At 35.1% G+C, this 24,580-nt stretch overlaps 1 protein-coding gene across 3 annotated transcripts in view; it reads right to left on the bottom strand.

The window, feature by feature from the left end:
- CDH18 (cadherin 18) overlaps nucleotides 1-24,580 on the bottom strand; it is a 974,546-nt gene that overhangs the window by 686,599 nt on the left and 263,367 nt on the right. For all 3 annotated transcript variants that reach the window (XM_082724411.1, XM_082724412.1, XM_082724407.1), the window contains one exon: nucleotides 10,910-10,967. The gene's annotated coding sequence lies outside the window, so the exon portion shown is untranslated. The remainder of the gene's footprint in view (nucleotides 1-10,909; nucleotides 10,968-24,580) is intronic.

Genomic DNA, 24,580 nt, shown 5'->3' with positions numbered 1-24,580 from the left:
TCCTTAGTAGATATTAATATATACCTTAATTTAAAAAATGAAATTGAATTCTCCAACCAGATTTTAAAAATCCTGAAGTTAAATAATATCTCTACTTCCCTAAGAAAATTAGAGCATTTATGTCAAATCGTCTTTTTTTTGTTGTTGTTTAAGGATTTTATTTGTTTATCACAAATAAGCAGAGGGGCAGGCAGTGAGGGAGAGAAGCAGGCTCCCTCCTGAGCAGAAAGCCTGATGCGGGACTTGATGATCCCAAGACCCTGAGATCATGACCTGTGCCGAAGGCAGCGGCTTAACCCACTGAGCCATCCAGGCGCCCCTATGTCAAATCATCTTAATGAGTAGCTCTGTTCTAAATTTCAGTTGCCTAGTGTAATGAAATTTGGAGATAGGGTTTTTGGGAGCTAGGTTTAGTTAAGGTTATGAGGTTGGGGCCTTCCTGATGAGAGTAGTATAGCTTTTGAAGAAGCTACACCAGAGAGCGTGCTCTCTCTTTTTTCCTGCCATGTGAGGACACAGCACAAAGACAGCCATCCAGAAATCCAAGGAGAGAGCCTCCCCTGCAAACTAACCATCTTGGCCCCTTAATTTTGACTTCCAGCCTCCAGAACTGTGAGAAAATAAATGTCTGTTGCTGAGACCACCCAGCCTACGGTATTTTGTTATGGCAGCCCAAGTTGACTAAGACACTAATCCCTCTTTCATTATTACATAATATTTCAGTTCTATCATGTTTCCTCACCTATGTATGTGTGGGTATACATATATATTTGAGATCCAGGAAAAATGGAGAAATAAGGATTTTCCCTCTACCTGGAAAGAACTAGAAAATAGAGAAAACGTATGAAACAATACTTTTCAAAACACTAGATAACACCAAGGAACAACAACAATCCCTAAAGTACCGAAAATAAGGTAAGCACAAAAATGGTCTTCAGACAGTTTCCAAGAAGTTGTTCAAGGGGTAGAAATCGAGAAGATGCCTGGAAGACTCCCTCAATTGAGAAGACAGAACTGAGAAACCAACGAGAGTAAACCACTAAAGATCAACGACCACAGCACTAGCAGAGAGAGAATCCCACTAAAACAGAACTCCGGGGGCACCTGGATGGCTCAGTTGGTTGAATGTCTGCCTTCAGCTCAGGTCATGATTTCAGGGTCCTGGGAACAACTGAACCCTGCGTTGGTTGGTCTCCCTGATCTCAAGGAACCTGCTTCTCTCTTTCCTCCCTGATCCTGCTCTCTCTCATTATCTCTCTCTCTCTTTCTCGCAAATAAATAAATAAATAACCTTTTAAAACAATTAAGAAAAAACTCCAGAAACCTACCCAGGCAAACCTGGAAAAATCAGTTGATTATTAATAAGCATGTGCATGTAAGAAAGCTATCAGAGGGCAGGAGCAGAAGCAGTAGTTATGATTAGAAGAGATGGTCGTTGACATTCACACCATACAGTGTTTTGTTTTTTTTCCTACCAACTACACCAGAAATACTCATATTTCATGAACATTGAGCCAAAAGCTTATGAAGATTCTGCCCTAGTGGTGGGAAGTAACAGCTTTACAACTAAATGCTTGTATGGACCCACAAAACATACCTTGATAACCAGACCAAAAAAAAAAAAAAAAAGAATCAAACACTTTTCATGTAATTTAACTGCATTATCAAAAAAGCTCAAGAATATTTATAAATACCAAACACGGAAAAAAGTAAAATTTCCAATCTCTGGAATCCAGTCCAAGATTACTAGGAATATAAGAGGCAGGAAAACATGAGCCATAAATCAACTGAGTCATAACTCTTTCAAATATTAGAATTAGTAAAAAAATGAAAATCCTAAATGTTCAAAAATAAATATATACATATTTATTATGAAATACAAATTTCATAATAAAAACAGAATATAGTAATAAAAATTATTTAAACAAAATACATAAACTTTTTTTTTTAATGTAGGCTTACTGTGGGATGCCTGGGTGGCCCAGTCAGTTAAGTGTCTGCCTTCAGCTCAGATCATGATCCCAGGGTCCTGGGATCAAGTCCCACATTGGAATCCTTGCTCAGTGGGGATCCTGCTTTTTACCCTCTCCTTGCCACTCACCCTGCTTATGCTCACTCTCCCTCCTTCTATCTGAGAAATAAATAAAATCTAAATAAATAAGTAAGTAAATAAATACCAAAAAAAAAGTGTGGAACCAAATGCCAGGCTTGAGCTCACAACCCTGAGATCAAGATCTGAGCTGCAATCAAGAGTCAGATGCTTAACTGAGTCAGTGAGGCACCACAGGAAAACAAAAAATTTTAAAAGTAACTGTAGGGGTGTCTGGGTGGCTCAGTGGGTTAAGCCACTGCCTTCAGCTCAGGTCATGATCTCAGGGTCCTGGGATCGAGCCCTGCATCAGGCTCTCTGCTCAGCAGGGAGCTTGCTTCCTCCTCTCTCTCTCTGCCTGCTTGTCATCTCTCTCTTTCAAATAAATAAATAAAATCTTTTAAAAAAAAGTAACTGTAAAACAACTGTAAGCAGCTTACTGTACATGTAATTATTGTTCCCATAAAATAAGGAAGGGATCAAAGAAAATAATATTTAAAGAAAAAAGGTAGAAATGTTGCAAAAGTTAATAAACATTGTAAACATTATAACACCAAAGATGAAGAATCTTAATATATACCAAGTACAAGAAGCATGAAGAAATTTACAACTTAGAAAACTTTCTAGTCCATATTGTACTATGGGGAAGAGCAATACAGGAGATAGTCAAATTAATTGTCTACTTCTACAAAGATCAGAAAATCTCAATATCGATAGTTTTAAGTCTGAAAATGAAATTAAACATAAAATTTTGATAAGGTTTTATGTGTAAAAGCAAAAATAATCAAGTTTGTTTTTGATAAATAGAGGCAAATGTTGACTGTTTACACTTTTATTATTTTCAGAACTTCTGAAAGAAGATAAATCAATTTCTTTGAATTGTAATGGCTTTACACAATGTTCTATGGTATTATCAGATAAATTTGTCACTTGTGAGGTTCTTTTTTATGCATCCAACTTTTAAAATCATCCATCAGTGTGGACAAATGAAGAACCTAGTTAATGTCCCAAATCAAGGCCAAAAAAGAGAAAACTTATCTTTTTTTAATTAATTTATTCAGCCTTTAAACAACAGATTTAAAGTGTCAGTCTAACTGTGTTAAGCAACAGTTTGACAGGAAGCCTCAAAATGTAAAGATCTTAATGTTTTTCCTTGGTATTGCACTGGTTGATTTACTAGTGCCCAGGAGTTACACTAAATCAGAACTAAATGCTCATTTTTTAGAAGATACGTCTCCAGCTCTGCACGATGGCTTTTCTTGTCCTTGCAGAGTAGACTTAATAAATAAACCCTGTACTCACACTAAAATCAGTTCCAAACTTTATTTTACCTTCTTACAAAACATTCTGGACACATCATTTTTGCAATAATATTGAAATAGATGGCATTATGCTGTAGTATATTCTAGCTTAAAACAAGGGCAGCTATATCAAAAGAGGTTCTAAAACATTTTTATATCCCCATAAATATGCCTGGATTTGAATCCCAAAACAAATGTGACCAAAAGCAATTTATTTTACCGAGGTAAAACAGAAATCACAGCAGTGGGAAAGGTAAAAAAAAAAAGAAAAGAAAAGAAAAGAAAAAAGAAAGAAAGAAAATGTCTAACAGGCCCGTTCAGTTTTGATAAAAGAGAAAGTTCCAAAATTCTAGCCAGAAATCTTAACTGCGAATGTCCATTTGATCTAGATTGAGTTGTTTAATTTATTCTCTTAAGAAAGTCGTGATATTACTATCTATCTTAGAATGTTGAAAATGCCTGACATTCTAAATATGCAAAAAATACTGAGGAAGTTGAATCATGTGATTTGAGATAGGTCACGGGGCCTTTAAATATTTAAACATGCCATTCCACACATTTAAAAAAAAAATCACATATAAAGCACAATGAAAACCTGATGGGCCTATTGTAGAAGAGAAATCCTCAGTATTTGAGTAGTCCCTTGATTCTGCATCTTAATTGGAATATGGAATCAAAGTTCAGAAGGGAGTAATAGGGCATTAAAGTTACAATAGTTAATGTATCACCACTTTTGACTCACAGATGACCAGAGCTTAAGAAAAAAGGGACAGAGTAATATTTAAATGTTGTGATCTTTGCAATTTTTTTTTAAAGATTTTATTTATTTATTTGACAGAGAGATCACAAGTAGGCAGAGAGGCAGGCAGAAAGAGAGGGGGAAGCAGGCTCCATGCTGAGCAGAGAGCTCGATGTGGGGCTCGATGTGGGGCTTGATCCCAGGACCCTGAGATCATGACCTGAGCCTAAGGCAGAGGCTTAACCCACTGAGCCACCCAGGCACCCCTGTGATTGTTATTTTAAAATAGGATGGGTAGCTGATGGTGCACCAAAGAATAACTAACAAAATTTAAGAAAGGCAGAAACAGCAGTATATGGAATCATGGAAAATATCCATACATTCATAGTAGTGGTGCTAAACATAAAAGGTGGTAGCGCCAAAGGACAGTGCTTACCACATACTTTGGCCTTGAGTTAATTCTGTAAAGTATCAAATCCAACACATAGCAACTAGGTCAGAAGATGTGGACACGGGCCATATTATGTTTTCAAAATCTGCTTCATTTCACAAACTTTATTCAGGAGACTATTCATTATTTTTGTATACCAATTATCACATACCGTAATTAGGAAACCGGTTACAAACACAGCTGTGCTTTCCAAATGATCCATATTTCAGTATGATTTTATTCCTATCCCTTTGTTTTTTTTTTTTTTTTTTTTTTTTAAAGATTTTATTTATTTATTTGACAGAGAGAGAACACAAGTAGGCAGAGAGGCAGGCAGAGAGAGAGGAGGAAGCAGGCTCTCTGCTCAGCAGAGAGCCCGATGCAGGACTCGATCCCAGGACCCTGAGATCATGACCTGAGCCGAATGCAGCGGCTTAACCCACTGAGCCACCCAGGCGCCCCCTTTTGTTGTTTTTATTCAATTAAAACCCTTATCTATGAATCTTATCTACCCTTATCTCCTTAAAACCCCAGATCTATTAAGAATTTGGTGATAGGTATGCAAACACTAGGCAGAAAAAAATGTATAAAGAAACAAAATGTTAACGTTTTTGAAAAAAAACTGGAAATAGAATTCTAGTATTTTACTTGAAGGAAAACAGTAAAAATGTGAAGGTGTGGGGCGCCTGGGTGGCTCGGGGGTTAAAGCCTCTGCCTTTGGCTCAGGTCATGATTCCAGGGTCCTGGGATGGAGCCCTGCATAGGGCTCTCTGCTCAGCAGGGAACCTGCTTCCTCCTCTCTCTCTGCCTGCCTCTCTGCCTACTTGTGATCTCTGTCTGTCAAATAAACGAATAACATCTTTTTAAAAAATGTGAAGGTGATAATCATGAATCCAGAATTAGAAAGAAACCAATAATGCTAAATACCAAACCAACTCAACCATGGCACATCTCTGAGTGAATAAAACTACACACTGTACACCCCTGCATTCCTGATTGCTAAGAGCAGAGGCTTAGTGTTAGAAGGACCCAAAACCAATCTGGGTTTAGCTTCCTCATCAATAATAATAATAATAATAATAATGAGACAATAAAATTATATTATTCTAAATACTAAATGAAACTATGTGTCCCAATCAATTAGTAGCTGGCTTAGAGAAGGCATATAATAATTTACATGCATAATGTGAAAATATCCAACATTTGTGAATTTCCATGGTGGGTTAACCAAACCCACCCTGAGCTGGGAGCTTAATTCTTTTTCCTGAGCTCAGCAGAGCCCCTGACGCCCTTCCTGCTTACTCCTTTTCTGCTCACGCACGGGCACCATGTCAATCACAGGTCACTCCACAGTCAATCCGTTCCCAACCACCCAGCCTAACATTTTGTTAATACAACGAACTAGTTCATACTAATGAGTTGAGTCAAGATGTTGCTTTCTCAGCCACTTATCAAACTTCTGCTCTCTGATACTCCTTTGTATGCTTTAGGAGATACAGTCTATTAAACGAGCTCTTCTTCACTTTCATTTTTTAGTTCAATTAGTGCTTACTAATCTGTCTTATGTGAAGCAATATGCGAATATTTACCAAAGGGGAGAGAGAGTTTGAATCTTGGAGGCTGCAGAGTAGAATATAATTACAAAAAGTTAAGGGCAAGCTCCTCGATACAGTTAGTTAACTATAGTTGTGAAGGTAACAGGCTGTGTAAGAAGAAACTGGCATTCTGTGAAAGGTGGGTCAGAGATACACTTTGGAGAAATTCTAGTAAGTTAAGTCAAAGAATTTATGCATTATGACTTCACAATAATAGGTAGAATTTAGTAGATACTTAGGAAAAATGACAATTTGAATTAAAATAAAAAAACAAGAAAATGTTTGTGAAAATTTGCACTTAACTGAAAGAGGATATTATACCTCAAAGACTCATTCATTTTTATTGAATGGATAATTATTTTATTTTATCCTCCTAGAAAATAAAATTATTTATTTAGAAATACCCATTAAATACTTTTTCTTTGACTTAAGTAAGCTTTAAGTGTATGATCACGGAATTATAAAATGTATATGAGGTTTTTTTCTTTTTTTTCCTAAGTTAAAGGTTTGGGTGAGATTTGAAATATTGAAGTGATAGATTTAATTCTGACTTTATGAAGGTTATTTCTTTAATGAGACATGTTTCAAATAGCTGATATTATTGAGTGACAAAAGAGATCAATATTTGACTTTAAGTAACATAAATAATGCTATGCATCAACAAATGTACAAGAATCATGAAAGTACACAATCATTTCCTTTCTCATAAACTGTCAGCTTGATTCTATCGCCCCAGAGGATAGAAGAGGCTTATAAATCTACCACAATCACAGGACAAGAGAAGGTTCATCCTAGAGACCTGAGCACAAATGTTCTTTCTCAGGAACTGTAACATCCGAACAGTGGCAGCAGAAACAATGAAACTGTTGAGGGCCACTTTTCTAACACCACAGTCCCGAATGTTCCTTTTCAGAATTACTTGTTTTGTAACACAATGCACACATCTCAGCAACTGCAACTAGAAACCAGAGTTTTTACTGGTTCAAACCAAACACAGACAAGCATGGATCCCAGTGACCCTGTTCAGGGGGAGACTCCACGTTGATTGCCTGGCAGCTTTTGATGACGTTTTAGTCCTCTGTACTTCAGAATACAAGTGTAAGCAAATGTTGAACTTCATATAATCACATTTAATCTTTGTTTTAGTTAACATTTTAAAATAACTATCTAGAGTCCTATGAAAACCAAGTTATTCTGACAGTTCATCTGGAAAGTAATAATCATATCTCTATCATAGGGCAATTTTGAGGAGTAAATGAGTTTACAAATGGCAATCACTGACTGGGTCCATTCAGTATTTGTCATATGTCACATGTAGTCATATTAATAAGTAAAGACATATAATCCATTACATGGTGTCATGTAGAAATTTATACAACTTACCAGATTTCTTTATATAATGATATAAAGAATACTTATTAGACTAAGAATGACATCTAAAAACAAAAACTAATATTGGGTAAGTACAGCAGATGGGCCATATGTTTTTCTAAAATAAATTGTATAAAATAGTATTTACTGGAATTTATAGGAAAGAGATATAATAGCAGTCCCATTTTTGAGATGAGAAAATGGAAGGGTAAATATTAAAATATTTAATCCAGGAAACATGTATTAGGTAATTTTCCTAAAATCGTAAAAAAAACCATAATCTGTTGAAAATCATCTGAGGTAAATTTTGAGTATCAATATGTATAAATGATGTACTCACATTAATTTCACCTAAAAACATAAAAATTGTTTGATTGTTTATCCAAGTGAATAATTTTTCAAAATTATGAGACAGCTATTAACTATTTTATGTTTTTAAGATTTTATTTATTTATTTATTATTTAAAAGATTTTATTTATTAATATGACAGAGAGAGAGAGAGAGCGCTGAAGCAGGGGGTGTGGCAGGCAGAGCTGGTTAGTGAGAAGCAGGCTCCTTTCGAAGCAGGGAACCGGATACAGGGCTTGATCCCAGGACCCTGGGATCATGACCGGAGCCAAAGGCAGAGGCTTAAACCCACTGAGCCACCCAGGTGCCCCAAGATTTTATTTACTTTTTTGACAAAGAGAGAGTGAGAGAGAACTCGCAGGGGGGAGCATCAGAGGGAGAGGGAGAAGCAGCACCTCCACTGAGCAGAGAGCCCAACACAGAGCTCGATCCCAGGGACCTGATCCAAAGACAGATGCAAAACAGCCTGAGCCACCCAGGCACCCCATTAACTATTTTATAACTTAGTACGTAGTCTGTGGTTCTTCTCCACCAAACATTCAATAAGTATATTTTTAATTCTACTGTACAGACAATCAATCATTAATTTAAAGTGGGACAGCCTTCCTGAAAATTGTTTCTCAGAAAAATTTGAGGAAAGATGTACCACTCATTATAAGTTAGAGGAAAGAAGTAAAATATGAACAATCTCCTAAAATGTAAGCTCTTTATGAAGGACACTGCTGGTTAGAAACTAGATTTAAAAAAAAAAAAAAAAGGTGTACCTCAAGCAGAAAATTACAAACATATCCTATGCTGTAGCATAAACTTCCTTTTTCAGGTATATTCATCTCAAGTCTATCTTGATTCATTAAATACAAATATTGTCTTGACATTTAAATCCTTAAGTCTTATATTTTACAGTAGAGTTTCCAGAATAACTTATAAGAATCAAAGTTTAACTGAGATTTAACATACAATCAATATAAAGGCATGATCAGAGTTTAACTGACACAGAAAATCAGTGTGAAATCTCTTCTTATGGCTCTTTTTTCTCCTTCATTTTTTTTTAATATAAGTAGCAAAATGTTTGAATGTGACAAATATAATTAGGTGAAAATCACTTGGTGAATACAATCACATTCCCCTTCTTTATATTGTTCAGATCTGTGCCTGAATTTGACCTAAAGCTATGAAAATTTGGACTAATATTAAATGTCTAATTAACGGTTACCTTATAAGATGATAAAATTTAAGAGGTCCTACTCACTGTAATTTATAAGCTTTTCTGAAGGTGTGCTATGGATCTTAGCTCTCACATTCAATGCAAATGATTCAGTGTAAATATATTATGTTCACAAGTATCTACAATTTAACATATTATAAAATATAAACATAATAGATAATTTAATAATAAATTTTGCTATAATATTTCAATTTTCAAAGGTATTTATATTTAATTACATCCTAGGGAATGGATGATGTAAACTTTTAGTTACACACTCACACTCACACAAGTCCACTGTGTTTTTCCTGTGATGACGAAGTGTAGTTATGATGATAGTCAGTCTTGTTTATTTATAATAATTTATTTATTATTAAAATAACTAAGCTTTCATACATTCCTCCTATATATTATTATCACTATATATATTATACTATATATATTATCACAAGATCAGATCTGTATTTAAAGTTTTATTTTCAAAGTAAAAAGCACATTATATAAATTTTTATTCCCATATGTTCTTGGTTCCAAAAAGACATTTTCGAAAACAAGTTGTGTGCAACACAAATAAATTCCAAATCTATGTGATTAAAAAAATTACCCTTTGTAAAATTTCTAACATGATCAATGTTTTAGTGATCTCCTGAGAGAGGACTCGGGCCATATGCACGAGGTAGGGAATGAGGTAGGAGGGATCTAATACTTGAAAACTGTGTTGCTTTATACCTTGGTTTGAGTTGAATGGAACACAATTTGGTTTATATCTTGTTTTTTTAATATTTAATGTATTATCACAAGATCAGATCTGTATTTAGAGTTTTATTTTCAAAGTAAAAAGCACATTATATAAATCAATAGAATGCGACTTTGAAAATATTGAATATTTTGATATTTTAGCATTTCTATTGTTATAAAAGAGCAGGATTTAATAAGATATATGCACACTTACCTAACAAGTCAGGTAATTGTATAGAATATGCATAATGAAGTATATTCTATACAAATTAATTGATATAATACTTTTGATCTCATGGCTTGTATCCCTCTATTTCATTTTTTCATAAGAAATTCAAGTATTTAAAGAGAAGTTTGTCATAATGTCACACAGTTTCAGATCAGATGTTGTTAGCCAGTCACCCAAATGGTAGGTGACTTTTTATCTACTATTTATTAACTCTTTCAATATCTATACCTATTATACTTATTATTCAAATATAAGTATCATTGTTTTAGTAAACCCTACCTATAAAGCAATCTTACACAGATAAATGATGATTAATAGCCAGGAACATTTATATCTCAAGAAACTAACATTTAGAGATGTTACAGAAATGCAAATTCATTGTTCATTAGGAAAGAGGTCTACATCTAGTGACAGGTTCAAATAATTAGTTAAACATAACTAATCTGATTTCTGTATGTGTATGTATTTCAAGCACACACATATACGAGATTCCATTTTAAAAGTAGTTTCTTAAATACGGAAATGTAGTAATATATTCATTGAGAGCTCTTTCTTGAACTTCCACTTTTTTAAAAGAAGCTTTAGAAACACTTAATAAAAGTTAGCCTAATGCCAATTCACCTTCACTGATTCTGTGACATTTGAAAAACGTGCCTATGAGAGAGAGTTCCAGAATTCCTAGGAGAAAATAAGGGGTAGAGAGATAATGTGTTTTAAAGACTGATTGTAAAACAGAGAGAATTGCTAAGCCAAACCTCTCACTATCTCAGGATAGCTCTGAAGATCTTTCAGAGAAACTGTCTGACAACAATTTTGATATTTCTATAACATCTTAATATAACAAAAATTATACAAAAATTTTACCTTATAATTCACTTCATGAGTGGTGATATATTTTCTTCTATTCTGCTGTGATTGGGTCCTGAAGGAAAACAAATATGGAAAAACTTCTCAATATTCATATCCTCTTAATCCATGTACAGTTATAAATAATACAAAACATTGTTATTATACATTTTTCCATACCACTCAAGAATCCAACTCATGGGGGCACCTGGGTGGCTCAGTGGGTTGAAGCCTCTGCCTTCGGCTCAGGTCATGATCCCAGGGTCCTGGGATCGAGCCCCGCATTGGGCTCTCTGCTCAGCAGGGAACCTTACTTTCCTCTCTCTCTCTCTGCCTGCCTCTCTGCCTACTTGTGATCTCTGTCTGTCAAATAAATAAATAAATTCTTAAAAAAAAAAAAAGAATCCAACTCATGAAAACAGAATAGGGAAAGAGAGTCAATGCACTTTTTAAAAGGTAAAATATTGAGGGCTTGAACTGCTATTTTTTTTTTTTTTTAAAGGCACAACCTTTGAGACAGTGGCACCAGCTAGAATCTCAACTGTCCCAGTTGTTAGATGTGCAATTTTGGACAATTCAGTTATGTTCCCTGAACCATTATTATTTCAGCTGATTAAGAAAAATGTAACACACCCTTTGCGGGGACCTGAGTATCAAGTGTTATAGTCCATTTGAAGAACCTAGCGTTTTGTTTAATACGTAGTATTTATTTTTTATTATGTAATTTTAGTCACTTTACCATACCCCATTAGTTTTTGATGTAGTGTTCCATGATTCATTATAAATTTAAAGTACCAGTAGTGATTTAAAATAACGATAAAATACTATTTCTATTAATAGTATCTATTAATATGTATTATAAATTCAGTAATTGGTGTCCTTTAAAACTAATACGATATGACAGATCAGAATAGAAATGCAAAAAATAGTCAAATATGAACTAAAATATTTCTAACAAGGGAGCTTTGTAAAGTCAAAAGAAGTATGTTGTTATAAAATTGCGACAATTAGATGGAATTGATACTATTTTCATATTTTATAAGGTGAACAACATTTCAGTTGTACTGAAGTATTACGTTTGAAAAGACTATTGATATAAGAAAAATAAAAGGTGAATATGTGATCTCAGAGTATAATGAGGCCTTTCAGAACCTAAAAGCAAATGGCTTAAGAATTATTATTATAGTTAGTTAAAATCAACTTAACAATGCACTTAGGCATCAGTGTGCTTTGCTATGATTCATATTTTCTAAAACTGATGAAAATGACACTTATAAAGGTTAAACAGAAGCCCATAAATACTTTAGGAATAAGTTAACAGAAATAGATTATTTATTCAACAATTACTTCTGAGTACCTGTTAGGTACCAAACATTATTATTCATATTAGAATTATAGCAGCAAACAAAAGAGACAAAAACACCTGACCTCACGGTGTTTATATTTCGGAGAATAAAATATATACTGAAATGAAAAAATATATATATTCTATGTCCTATCATCAAAAGTGCTAAAAAATAAGCAGGGAGGGATTATGAAATATGGTTATAAAGATCTTCTATTCTACCAAACCAAAAGGTCTCAAGTTCCTTTAGAACCCCATGTCAGGCTCCCTGCTCAGTGGGGAGTGTGCGTCTCTCTCTCCCTCTGCTCCTCCTCGCTGTTCCTGATCTCTCATTTTCTCTCTCTCTCTCAAATAAATAAACAAAATATTTTAGAAAATGGAACACATGGTACTCAGAAACTTCATTCTCCCTAAGACACCTACACATGCATTCTGTCATGGTTTTATTTTGGAATTCTGAACTTTTCAATATGGCTTTTCCCTATAATAAGAGTAAGGAGAACCCAATGTGACTGATTTCTAGGTTCGATTTTTTTTTTTAAGATTTTTTTATTTTTATTTATTTGACAGAGAGAGATCACAAGTAGGCAGAGAGGCAGGCAGAGAGAGAGAGAGAGGAGGAGGAAGCAGACTCCCCACTGAGCAGAGAGCCTGATGCAGGGCTTGATCCCAAGACTCTGAGATCATGACCTGAGCCGAAGGCAGCTGCTTAACCCACTGAGCCACCCAGGCGCCCTCTAGGTTCGATTTTAAGAACCATTTACGTTACAGTGTCCAGGTGCCCTATTACGAAGAACTAGAATCACTCATTAACAGTGCATCATGGACGGCTCCATTCAACTACACATGAGCGTGATTTGAGTAGAGGAGAAGGAGGATTTCCAAGGAACAGTTTTTAAGAACTGGGCTATTTGAATATTGTATCAGAGAGAAACTCATATATGAGCACACAGGGACCTATTTACGTAGAACGGACATGTTTTCCTAAGATTAACACAGGCCTGTCGGAAATGAGGCCCACTGCATGTGGCCGGTCCTTTCATCTCAGCTCCATTGCTAGCACAGAAAAAGCAGTATTCTCTTCCAGGGGTGTGAGCTAGAGCACAGCACTAGCACTGTCACACAGTCCCCTAATTGTACTGTTTAGAATCTGGCAAAAGATGTCCATCCACTGAGGAATGGCTAAAGAAGATGTGAGATATATAAAGATAGGTATCTTATGTGTGCGTGCGTGTGTGTGTGTATAATTTCACATATATATGATATATACAATAAGTGCTAATATACATAATTTATATATAAATTATATAAATAAAATTATATGTATAATGGAAAATTACTCAGCCATAAAAAAGATGAAGAGCTTTCTATATGCAACAATGTGGATGGAACTAGAATGAGTTATGCTACGAGAAATAAGTCAGTCAAAGACAAATATTACATGATTTCACTCATTTTTGGAATTTCGGAAACAAAACAGATCAATAGAGGGGAAGATAATAAATTAAAAAGAAAGAAGAGGGAGGTAAACCGTAAGAGGCTCTTAACTACAGAGAACAAACATGGCTGCTGGAGTGGATGTGGGAGGGTGATAGTCTAAATGGCTGAAGAGTATTAAGAAGGGCACCTGTGATGAGCACTGGATGGTGTATGTAAGTGATGAATCATTAAATTCTCCTTCTGAAACCAATATTATGCTACATGTTAACTCATCAGAATTTAAATAAAAACTCGAAACAAACAAAAATAATAAAATAAAACCTGGCAAAAGAAAATTAATTTATAATTGTTCTTAACGTCTTCTGAACTACTATATCAACCAAGGGATTTCACCAGTGAATAACAACCCCATCTTCTGAGTCATATACATTTATTCAAATAAAAGGAAGCAATCTATTTAAATACTTTCTGGAAAGGATTTATAAAATTTTCTCTTTATTAAAATATGTATTTCACTTTTTAATTAAATCACACTGTCTTGTCTCTACTTATTTCTGTGTGCTAATAATATTTTGAAATGCAATGATCATTTTAGAGATAATTTCAGTAAGTATTCTTTGTACTTGCTAGCTCTCCAAATATACTTCAAGGTATACTTTTTTTTTTTTTTAAGATTTTTATTTATTTATTTGACAGACAGAGATCACAAGTAAGCAGAGAGGCAGGCAGAGAGAGAGAGGTGGAAGCAGGCTCCCTGCAGAGCAGAGAGCCTGATGCGAGGCTCGATCCCAGGACTCTGGGATCACGACCTGAGCCGAAGGCAGAGGCTTGAACCCACTGAGCCACCCAGGTGCTCCTTAAAAATATTTAAAATACATGTATGTAGTCACATAAAAATGTATTTTCTATATATATATATAGAAAAAATATATATATATATATGTATATATATATATATATATGCCATGGTATCAAAGCTATTCATATTATGTAGCATTCCATTTGACTTCACTTTATTCTCTAAATTACAGGCATAGTATATACTCACAAAAACTAGTCTCTGAAGGTTGTCCAAAAAATAACAGAAAGAGAAAAATGTCAGCAGAGTACAATACTATATTCCTTTGATGCAATTTTGTTAAAAATATTATTAAAATTATTTTAGAACAGTTTAGGTTCACAACAAAAGTGAAGGGAAGGTACAGAGATTTCCCAGATACCCCCGTCCACACACAATGCATAGCTTTCCCCCATTATCAACACCCCCACCACAGTGGTACATTTACTGAAATTTATGAACCTACATTAGCACCTCATAATCACCAAAGTCCATAATTTGCATATGGTTCACACTTGGTATTATATATTCGATGGGTTTGGATTAATGTTTGACATGCATCCATTATCTTTATGGTACATAACCCCAACCAATTCCTTGTTCCTCCTTGTGAAAGCCAGCTAAACCAGTCCTGGATGCCTGACCTAGAGAAACTGTGAGATAACATATAGATGTTTTAACACACTAAGTCTATGGTAATTTGTTCATTGCAATAGAAAAACTAATAAAACTACTTCAAAGGGGGCACCTGGGTGGCTCAGTAGGTTAAAGCCTCTGCCTTCAGCTCAGGTCATGATCTCAGGGTCCTGGGATCGAGCCCGGCATAGGGCTCTCTGCTTAACAGGGAGCCTGCTTCCTCCTCTCTATCTGCCTGCCTCTCTGCCTACTTGTGATCTCTCTCTCAGTCAAATAAATAAATAAAAATTTAAAAAAAAAGAACTAATTCAAAGTGATATAGGAATCAGTAAATTTCTAATTCAGCTTTTTGACTTGGAGAGTTCAATGTAAATGCATTTATTTTAGCAACTCCAAAAGATTTTTCCTTTTATATTAACCTCTTCAGAATGTTAATAATTAAAACTGAAATGTTGTTTTTAATTTCAGATATTTTCAAATGTGCTTTTCACATTAAAAACAGAAAAAAACACAAATGTTTAGAAAAACACAGTAAGTTGAAAAAATAGAGCATTCTATATTTAAAAACAAGGTCATTTTCCTTAGAAATGCTTTTATATTCCATATATGTTGATCATTATAACTTATTCCTTATTTCAACACTTGGAATTAACTAGAGAAATTAACTCTCCTCCATACATAAAGATTGCTAAAGGAAAATAGTCATATTCTGTATGGTTTGGTTTGTACTTCCAACATAACAATGATAAAACCTAACATTTTGGCTGAATCACATTGGAAAGTCATCAGCAAGAGGACTCCACTACATAATATAATTAAGAGTGCAATGTATAAATAATCTTTTGCTACTTGATACAAGGTGCTGCTCGTTCATTAGTATAAGGGTCATTTGTAAGCCAATTTTGTTATTACCCTGAAACGACATTGTTGTTAAATTGTGATAAAGGGGAAACCATAAATTGGGAAAGAATTTTAATGGTCATTATCTTCATTAGCTAATGAGATGTGCTAATTATGTTCTTAAATGACAATGATTTAGTAGCCCTGGCAAAGAGGGCTCACAGAGCAGTAACCAGGCCAGTCCCCTTCAATGTGTTTTCACAATGCTGAGACATAACTAAGAGCCATAATTATGTTATGTATAACATTATTCATTAAAAATGTCTATCTAAGTTATGTTAGATTTCATGTTGTTTTTCCGTGATTTATTTGCATAAAATCTAGGATACTGAAAATGTGACAGAGAAAATTGCATTAAGGATGTACTTCTTCAAGTGTGGTTCCTAGACCCCTGAGGCCCCATCAGGAGATATATGAGGTTTAAACAATTTCCATAGTAATTAAATGTTATATTTACTGTTTTTACTGTGTTGACAGATGCGGCGGCAGGGAGGGGAAATACAACAATTGTAGTAAAAATGCTGACTCCTAAGCATAAATCAGAAACGTACCTTCCAACTGTACTAAAATTTATTATATTCTTTAGCCCTATACCGTTTCAGGAAAAACAGTGGAAGGAAGGAAGGAACGAAGGAAGGGAGAAAGAGGAGGAAAGACGGGACGGAGGAGGCAGGGAAGAGGAAGATTTGGAAACTCTATCTCAGCAAATCAATTTCTCAAATGACCAATGTATAATGTCACAAAATCATCCACAGGTAAAGGGGTTTTCAATTGTTGTGTTTTGATGTAGTATCAAAAAGTCACAATTAACTGAAAAAAAAAATAAAATGATGCCGTTCTCAACCACATACCTGAGTGAAGCCAGTTTTTTCTTTTTTTTTCATATACTTCAACTGAACAACCTATCATAATAGACTGAGTGAGGAAGCAGATATAATATTCAATCTTCCTCCTATTAAGCCAGACATAGCTTATTAAAGAAAATCAAACAATGCCAGATTTATTGTAATTTTTTTTATTTTTTATTTATTTTCAGCATAACAGTATTCATTATTTTTGCACCACACCGAGTGCTCCATGCAATCTGTGCCCTCTATAATACCCACCACCTGGTTCCCCCAACCTCCCACCCCCCGCCCCTTCAAAACCCTCAGATTGTTTTTCAGAGTCCATAGTCTCTCATGGTTCACCTTTGCTTCCAATTTCACCCAACTCCCTTCTCCTCTCTAACTCCCCATGTCCTCCATGCTATTCGTTATGCTCCACAAATAAGTGAAACCGTATGATAATTGACTCTCTCTGCTTGACTGATTTCACTCAGCATAATCTCTTCCAGTTCCGTCCATGTTGCTACAAAAGTTGGGTATTCATCCTTTCTGATGGAGGCATAATACTCCATAGTGTATATGGACCATATCTTCCTTATCCATTCGTCCTTTGAAGGGCATCTTGGTTCTTTCCACAGTTTGGCGACCGTGGCCATTGCTGCTATAAACAATGGGGTACAGATGGCCCTTCTTTTCACTACATTTGTATCTTTGGGGTAAATACCCAGTAGTGCAATGGCAGGGTCATAGGGAAGTTCTTGAGGAATCTCCACACTGTTCTCCAAAGAGGCTGCACCAACTTGCATTCCCACTGACAGTGTAGGAGGGTTCCGCTTTCTCCACATCCCCTCCAACACATGTTGTTTCCTGTCTTGCTAATTTTGGCCATTCTAATTGGTGTAAGGTGGTATCTCAATGTGGTTTTATTTATTTATTTTTAATTTATTTTTCAATTTTTTATAATAATTTTTTTTAAAGATTTCATTTATTTGACAGAGAGAGAGAAATCACAAGTAGGCAGAGAGGCAGGCAGAGAGAGATAGGGGAGGAAGCAGGCTCCCTGCGGAGCAGAGAGCCCGACATGGGGCTCTATCCCAGGATCCCGGGATCATGACCTGAGTCGAAGGCAGAGGCTTTAACCCACTGAGCCACCCAGGCACCCCCTCAATGTGGCTTTAAATTGAATCTTCCTGAGGGCTAGTGATGATGAACATTTTTTCATGTGTCTGACAGCCATTTGTATGTCTTCATTGGAGAAGTCTCTGTTCATATCTTCTGCCCATTTTTTGATATGATTGTCTGTTTTGTGTGTGTTGAGTTTGAGAAGCTCTTTATAGATCCTGGATATCAACCTTTTGTCTGTACTGTCATTTGCAAATATCTTCTCCCATTCCGAGGGTTGCCTCTTTCTTTTCTTGACTGTTTCCTTTGCTGTGCAGAAGTTTTTGATTTTGATGAAGTCCCAAAAGTTTATTTTGGCTTTTGTTTCCTTTGCCTTTGGAGACATATCTTGAAAGAAGTTGTTGTGGCTGATATCGAAAAGATTACTGCCTATGTTCTCCTCTAGGGTTCTGATGGATTCCTGTCTCACGTTGAGGTCTTTTATCCATTTTGAGTTTATCTTTGTGTACGGTATAAGAGAATGGTTGAGTTTCATTCTTCTACAAATAGCTGCCCAGTTTTCCCAGCACCATTTATTGAAGAGACTGTCTTTTTTCCACTGTATTTATTTCCCTGTTTTGTCAAAGATTATTTATTGTAATTTTTAAAATTTCAGTTTTTCTTTCTAAAATATTAGATATTGACTCATATTAGTCACATAAACAAAATATCTTTGGGATGTCAATCTTAAGACTTTAAGGAAGGGAGCCTGGGTGGCTAGTCAGTGAGGCATTTGACTCTTGGTTTCAGCTGAGATCATGATCTCATGTGTGGTAGAATCAAGCCTTGCATGGAGTTCTATGCTTAGCAGGGAGTCTGCTTAAAGATTCTCTCCCTTTATCCCTCCCCCTGTACACACACACACTCCCTCTCCCTCTCTCTCTCTTTCTCTCTCACTAAAATAAATAAATAAATCTTAGGCAAAAAAAAAAAAAAAAAAAAAGACTTTAAGGAGTATTGCCTCATGATAATTGAAAGTCAGTAGACATGTTGATCGGTTGATGAAAAAATATTGAAAACTAAAATAGCATATTATAAATGTGATGTTAGTCTACATGAACATAAAATTAAATAAGTTCAATTCTGAAAGGCATGAGTCATTAGAAACATAGTAATTATTTAGCAGTAAGGAAGAAATTGCATTTGCCTCTTTGCTGAAAGTTGGTAACAGTAGGAACAAGACTGTGATTTAACATGTCCCTTCAAATTTGGCTGTAAAAACCCTGCTTCAATGGCAGAAGTAGGCCAATCTACAATATTTTTTTTTTTAAAGATTTTATTTATTTATTTGAAAGAGAGACAGTGAGAGAGAACATGAGTGAGGAGAAGGTCAGAGGGAGAAGCAGACTTCCCATGGAGCTGGGAGCCTGATATGGGACTCGATCCCGGGACTCCAGGATCATGACCTGAGCCGAAGGCAGTCGTCCAACCAACTGAGCCACCCAGGCGCCCCAATCTACAATATTTTAAATTGAATTAAAAATTATTTTAAAATAAATTAAGAAAAAATAGCTTTAAATTAATGCTCAACATATTTACAAAAACCTTGGAAAAAAATTGAGCAGGAAGAGGATATTGATAAATTACATTATACAAATTATATTATATAAGCGATTTATCAAAACCATATTACTGTTAGTATACCATAAGCAAAATCAGTGATTTTGTCCAGATAGAATGAGAACAAGAAGGATTCAGGTATAAATTACCCATTTGTCCATGCCATGGAATGTATTTGCTGTTGTTGATTTTATTTTAACGTGGCATAGTGACAGAATTAATATTATAGAGCAGTAAAGATGAATGAATTACCGTTATATATATCAACTGTAATGATTTGGGGGAAAATCAATAAAGAAAATATACTATATCAATTTGCTTAAATAAATTTTAAAAATGTGGATTGCAGATACAATTTTGCAAATCTGTAAATAAAACTAAAGGAATTATTGGCACAAAATTCAGCTGACTGATTACTCAGCGGAAGAGGGTGGGAAATGAAATCAGGGGAAGCAATAGGGATCCAGTTGGCCAGTGAATTATTACACTTTCAAAAGCATTCATTTGTACATATTAAAGATTTTAAAGTTTAAAAAAAGATGTGAATGGATTATCTAGTTTAATTATGGGTATTATGTCCTGCATGAACAGTGTGTAATGACGCTAGATGTGATACACTCACAGTTCTCTTACTCGATGGTATAAGATGCCACAGAAATGGTAACAAGCCATTATGGGTTGTAGTGATCCACTGTTCATTCCCAGAATTGGATGTTCCTTCTTTAGCAGAGAACACTGGATTGATTCCATTTTCTACTTGGAAGAAGAGCACAACCAGTACCTTTCTGTTTTATTGTTGTTGTTGCTATTGTTTCCACTGAGTTTCTATAATCTATAAAGGCAAAATTCCATCTACTACTAAACACGCATGAAGTCATATGTTTTTTGCATCGTCAGGGAGGATGGCATAGGTATACAAAATCAGCTCACAATGTTCTCTGTGGAAATTTCCCCAGTTCTTAAAACCTATTATAACTCCAAAATAGTTCAGTCAAAGTGACTCAGTTTTCAGTGGAGAGATAAGGTAATTGAGATAATGAACTTCAAGACTGGGAAAATAAGAAATATCTTGTGCCATTAGAGAAATAGACTAAAAATGTTCACACCATTCACTTTTTAACATAATTTTCCATTCTTGTGTGAGTCTAACAGAAGGACATAGAAAGCAATAGGGGTATACTCCATCAAATTTCTCTTCTCTGTCGCATTTCAGCTGTGTTCACATTTTCTCCCTAGCCATTCAGAGATAATGGAACCTCATGTATGAGAACTCTGTTACTGACAAAAAGAAAGAAAGAAAGAAAAGAAATGAAATGACCTCAAAGAAGAGAATTCATATATTTGTTTTCTTGGTCTATTAATTGCCTAACATAAAGATGTTATCTTTATAATTGAAATTTTAATTGTCTAGAGAATTATTCCAAAATAAATGATATTTTAAAGAGTTATAAGTACCCCTTATTCCCTCAGTTACTTTCTCTTATTCTCTGTTATTTTGTAAATATACCAGTTGGATTTGAAATATAATCCCTGTTTTGTTATGAATGTTAAAAATATTTCTGGATATTGTTCATGTTTCTACTGGGATCAAAAAACTATCCATCTGCTTGTCCATATGCTGGAGAAGGGGACGTGGTAACTTTCACTGGATGTGAGCTCTGTCATTGTTTACTACTGCCTGAGGAAAAGGTCATGATTCTTTTAATTTTCTTTACCTAAACATAAAAATAAACATATAACATTATGTGGAACAACTATATATGAATCTTACTGATTCAGAAGCAATAATTTAAAGAGATCTTTTTAAATCTAAATATTTATTTAAAAAAAAAAAGAACAGCAATGCAAAAACACTTAGAATGCAATCAATTGGAACAATGCTTTATAAAATTCTCATTATTATTTTGATTTGATAGCTTGCCTGGATCATTTAAAAGACTTAATTCTAATTATGGATACAATAATCTTGAAGCTCAAATGCTACAACTAAAGCATCAATAGTCAATGAAATAATGAATGTTACCAATGAGGATATTGATATCTTTGACCAATTTACTAGTAGGCACATTGAGTCCTCAGAGGCTCTTAATGAAAAGTGCTTTAAAATTATTTTAAGAATGGGGGGCAGGGGGTGCCTGGGTGGCTCAGTGGTTAAAGCCTCTGCCTTTGGCTCAGGTCATGATCCCAGGGTCCTGGGATGGAGCCCCACATCCGGCTCTCTGCTCAGCAGGGAACCTGCTTCCTCCTCTCTCTCTGCCTGCCTCTCTGCCTACTTGTGATCTCTGTCTGTCAAAAAAAAAAAAGTGGGGGGGGCAGGGGTGCCTGGATGGCTCAGTTGGTTAGGCATTTGCCTATGCCTCAGGTCATGAACTCAGGGTCCTCAGATCAAGCCTTGCATTGGGCTCTCTGCTCACTAGGGAGTCTGATTCTCCCTGTACTCTCCCTTTGTTCATGCTCTCTCTCTCTTTCAAGAAAGTAAGTAAATAAATAAAAATAAAAAACAAAATTATATAAAGGATGAGAAATTATAAATACTAACATAATCATTACTTGGTCATTTCAGCAAATAATTTTTAGTTGCAAATGATGCCTTAAAAGAGAAAGGTAGATGCAAGTCAAACATAAAATACTTAATTTAAAAGCCTATGCATCAGTATAAGGATTGCCAGGAGCCTTTGTTATGCTAATTTTAGAAGAAAGATGTGGATCTCCGTCAGATCCAGTAAACCTGGCAAATGGTAATATGGCTATTTTAATTGTCTATGTAACATATCAAAAAAGAGACATAAAAAGAAATACTACAAAACAGGGAGCTCTTGTTAGCTATCTAAAGTTTTCTGAATGACTCAATTCATTATTTAATGATTATTCCAAAAACGCTCATGCATAATAGCCTGAGCCTTATATTTTTAAATTTCAAAATATTTGGTATTAAAAATGGGTGGCTTTACAGTGACACTCAATGAGTGCTGCTTTGACAGGCTGGGGTATATTTGCATGCTCAGTGGGAATACAACTGAGAGATTCATCAGGCAGAGTCTAAATTCTCCATTTCAAGGGTTGACAAATCTATTGGGATGTCTAGTTCTCCCGAGAATGATTTGCTAGCGATGAGAAGAAAGATTTGAAGGAAAGAAGATTGATATCAAGATATATTTGGAGAGTGCTAAAAGAGAAACCTGTTGTGACTTGAAAATAGGATCTAAATGACCCAGTTCAGTCTGAACAAATGTGGTCAGTGCCCAGAATTTACCTTAAAAAATCCCATAACAATATCAGTTATTTACATTTGATGTTACGAACAGGCAACTTTGAAATTAGATTTATTTTATATTGCCTCCTTAATCTTCATGCCCTTTTCTCTAACCCTGTCCCTATTAGAGCTGATACTTTTCTACAAAGACATTTTTTTTTTTGCTTTTTGTTTCATTTGTTTTTGTTGTTCTTGCTGTTATTATATAAAAAGAAGAGTTCTTCATTAATAGAATGGTATTTCTAAAACCAAAGAGAAAAAAAGTCAAAGAAAAATAGAAGTTTTTTCCTCTATGAATAATAGTTGTGTTCTTCCTTTTTTGTATCTATTAAAAAAAGGCCTAGAAAAACTATCTTCTAAAGAACAGATGTGCAGTTTTGCAATTGACCCAACATAGACTATCTCTCTTTGACAGAAGAAGAATTCAGAATGAAAATATCAGTTTATTGCAGAATACCCAGGAAAATAAGGTACAGGAGAGATGCACTAGAGTATAAGGAAGAAAACATATGGAATTAATATGGGACTGGAATGGGTGTCAAATTAATATCTAGAGAGAGAGATGACAGATCTCCAATATATAAAAGGTTGAACTTATTTTTCTAATACAGTTATGCATTATTAGTCATAGAAATTAAAATAAGAAAAATAGATATTGAGATATATTCTATTATTTGCTCTTTGTACTACAATAAATTGACATGAGCAAATGCCAGAACACATGAAGCCCTCCCTCCTTGAACAGCATTGTTATTGGAAACAGACACCTGGAGAATGCTTCCTGCTTTATGCAGGAAATAGTAAGAGAAGATTTGCACTCTAAAATGTTCCTTCTGGTAATAATTTAAATTTAAAGGAATAAAAAATGAAGACAAGGCAGGGTACCTGGGTGGCTCCGTTGGTTAAGCATCCAACTCTTGATTTCCGCATAGGTCATGATCTCAACGTAGGGAGATCTATTCCCATACTGGGTTATGCTCAGCAGGGAGTCTGCCTGAGATCCTCTCCCTCTGCCCCTTCCCCTGCCCTCTCTCTCTTGCTCACTCGCTCAAAAAAAAAAAAAAAAAAATTAGAGACAGGAAAATTAGACTATGACCATAGGCAGAAAACAAAGGAGGAGGAAGAGGAAGAGAAGGAAGAGGAGGAAGGGGAGAGGGGGAGAAGGAGGAGGGGGAGGGGGTGGGAGGAGGAGAAAAAAGGAGAAGGAGGAGGAGGAGGGTAAGGAAAAGAAAGAGGAGAAGAAAAAGAAATTCTTTCAATGAATTAAATAGAAAGGAAGAGGGGAATGTATCTTTGAGGAATGTATAAGATTAAGTAAAATGATACAGGAAGATGTGAGCTGGAAGACTTCTATCACTAGATTTCAGACTTTTGTCTTATATAATTAAGTGAGAGTTTTTATAATAAAGAATGGCAGAAGAAATGAGATACATGGTGAGGAGTTGGAAGGAAATCATCATATACTTATGTATAATCTACCAGTCTGTAGTACTTGTTAACGGCATCCTAAATTGGCCAAGACAGAAAATTGGCACTGAGGAATAGAGGGGTAGAGGAGCTGCTGCAACAAATGTAGGCACAACTTGCTTTACTGTACTTCGCTTTGTTGTGCTTTGCAGATATTGTGGGTTTTTTGTTTGTTTTGTTTTGTTGTTTTTGTTTTTGTTGTTTTACAAATTGAGGTTTGTGGCAACTCTGTGTTGAGTGCAATGTATCAGGACCAGTTTCC

Source organism: Mustela nivalis, assembly GCF_964662115.1.
Source record: "Mustela nivalis genome assembly, chromosome: 3".
Lineage (NCBI taxonomy): Eukaryota > Metazoa > Chordata > Mammalia > Carnivora > Mustelidae > Mustela > Mustela nivalis.
Note: the sequence above shows the minus strand (reverse complement) of the source record. Positions and strands in the feature narration are given on the sequence as shown.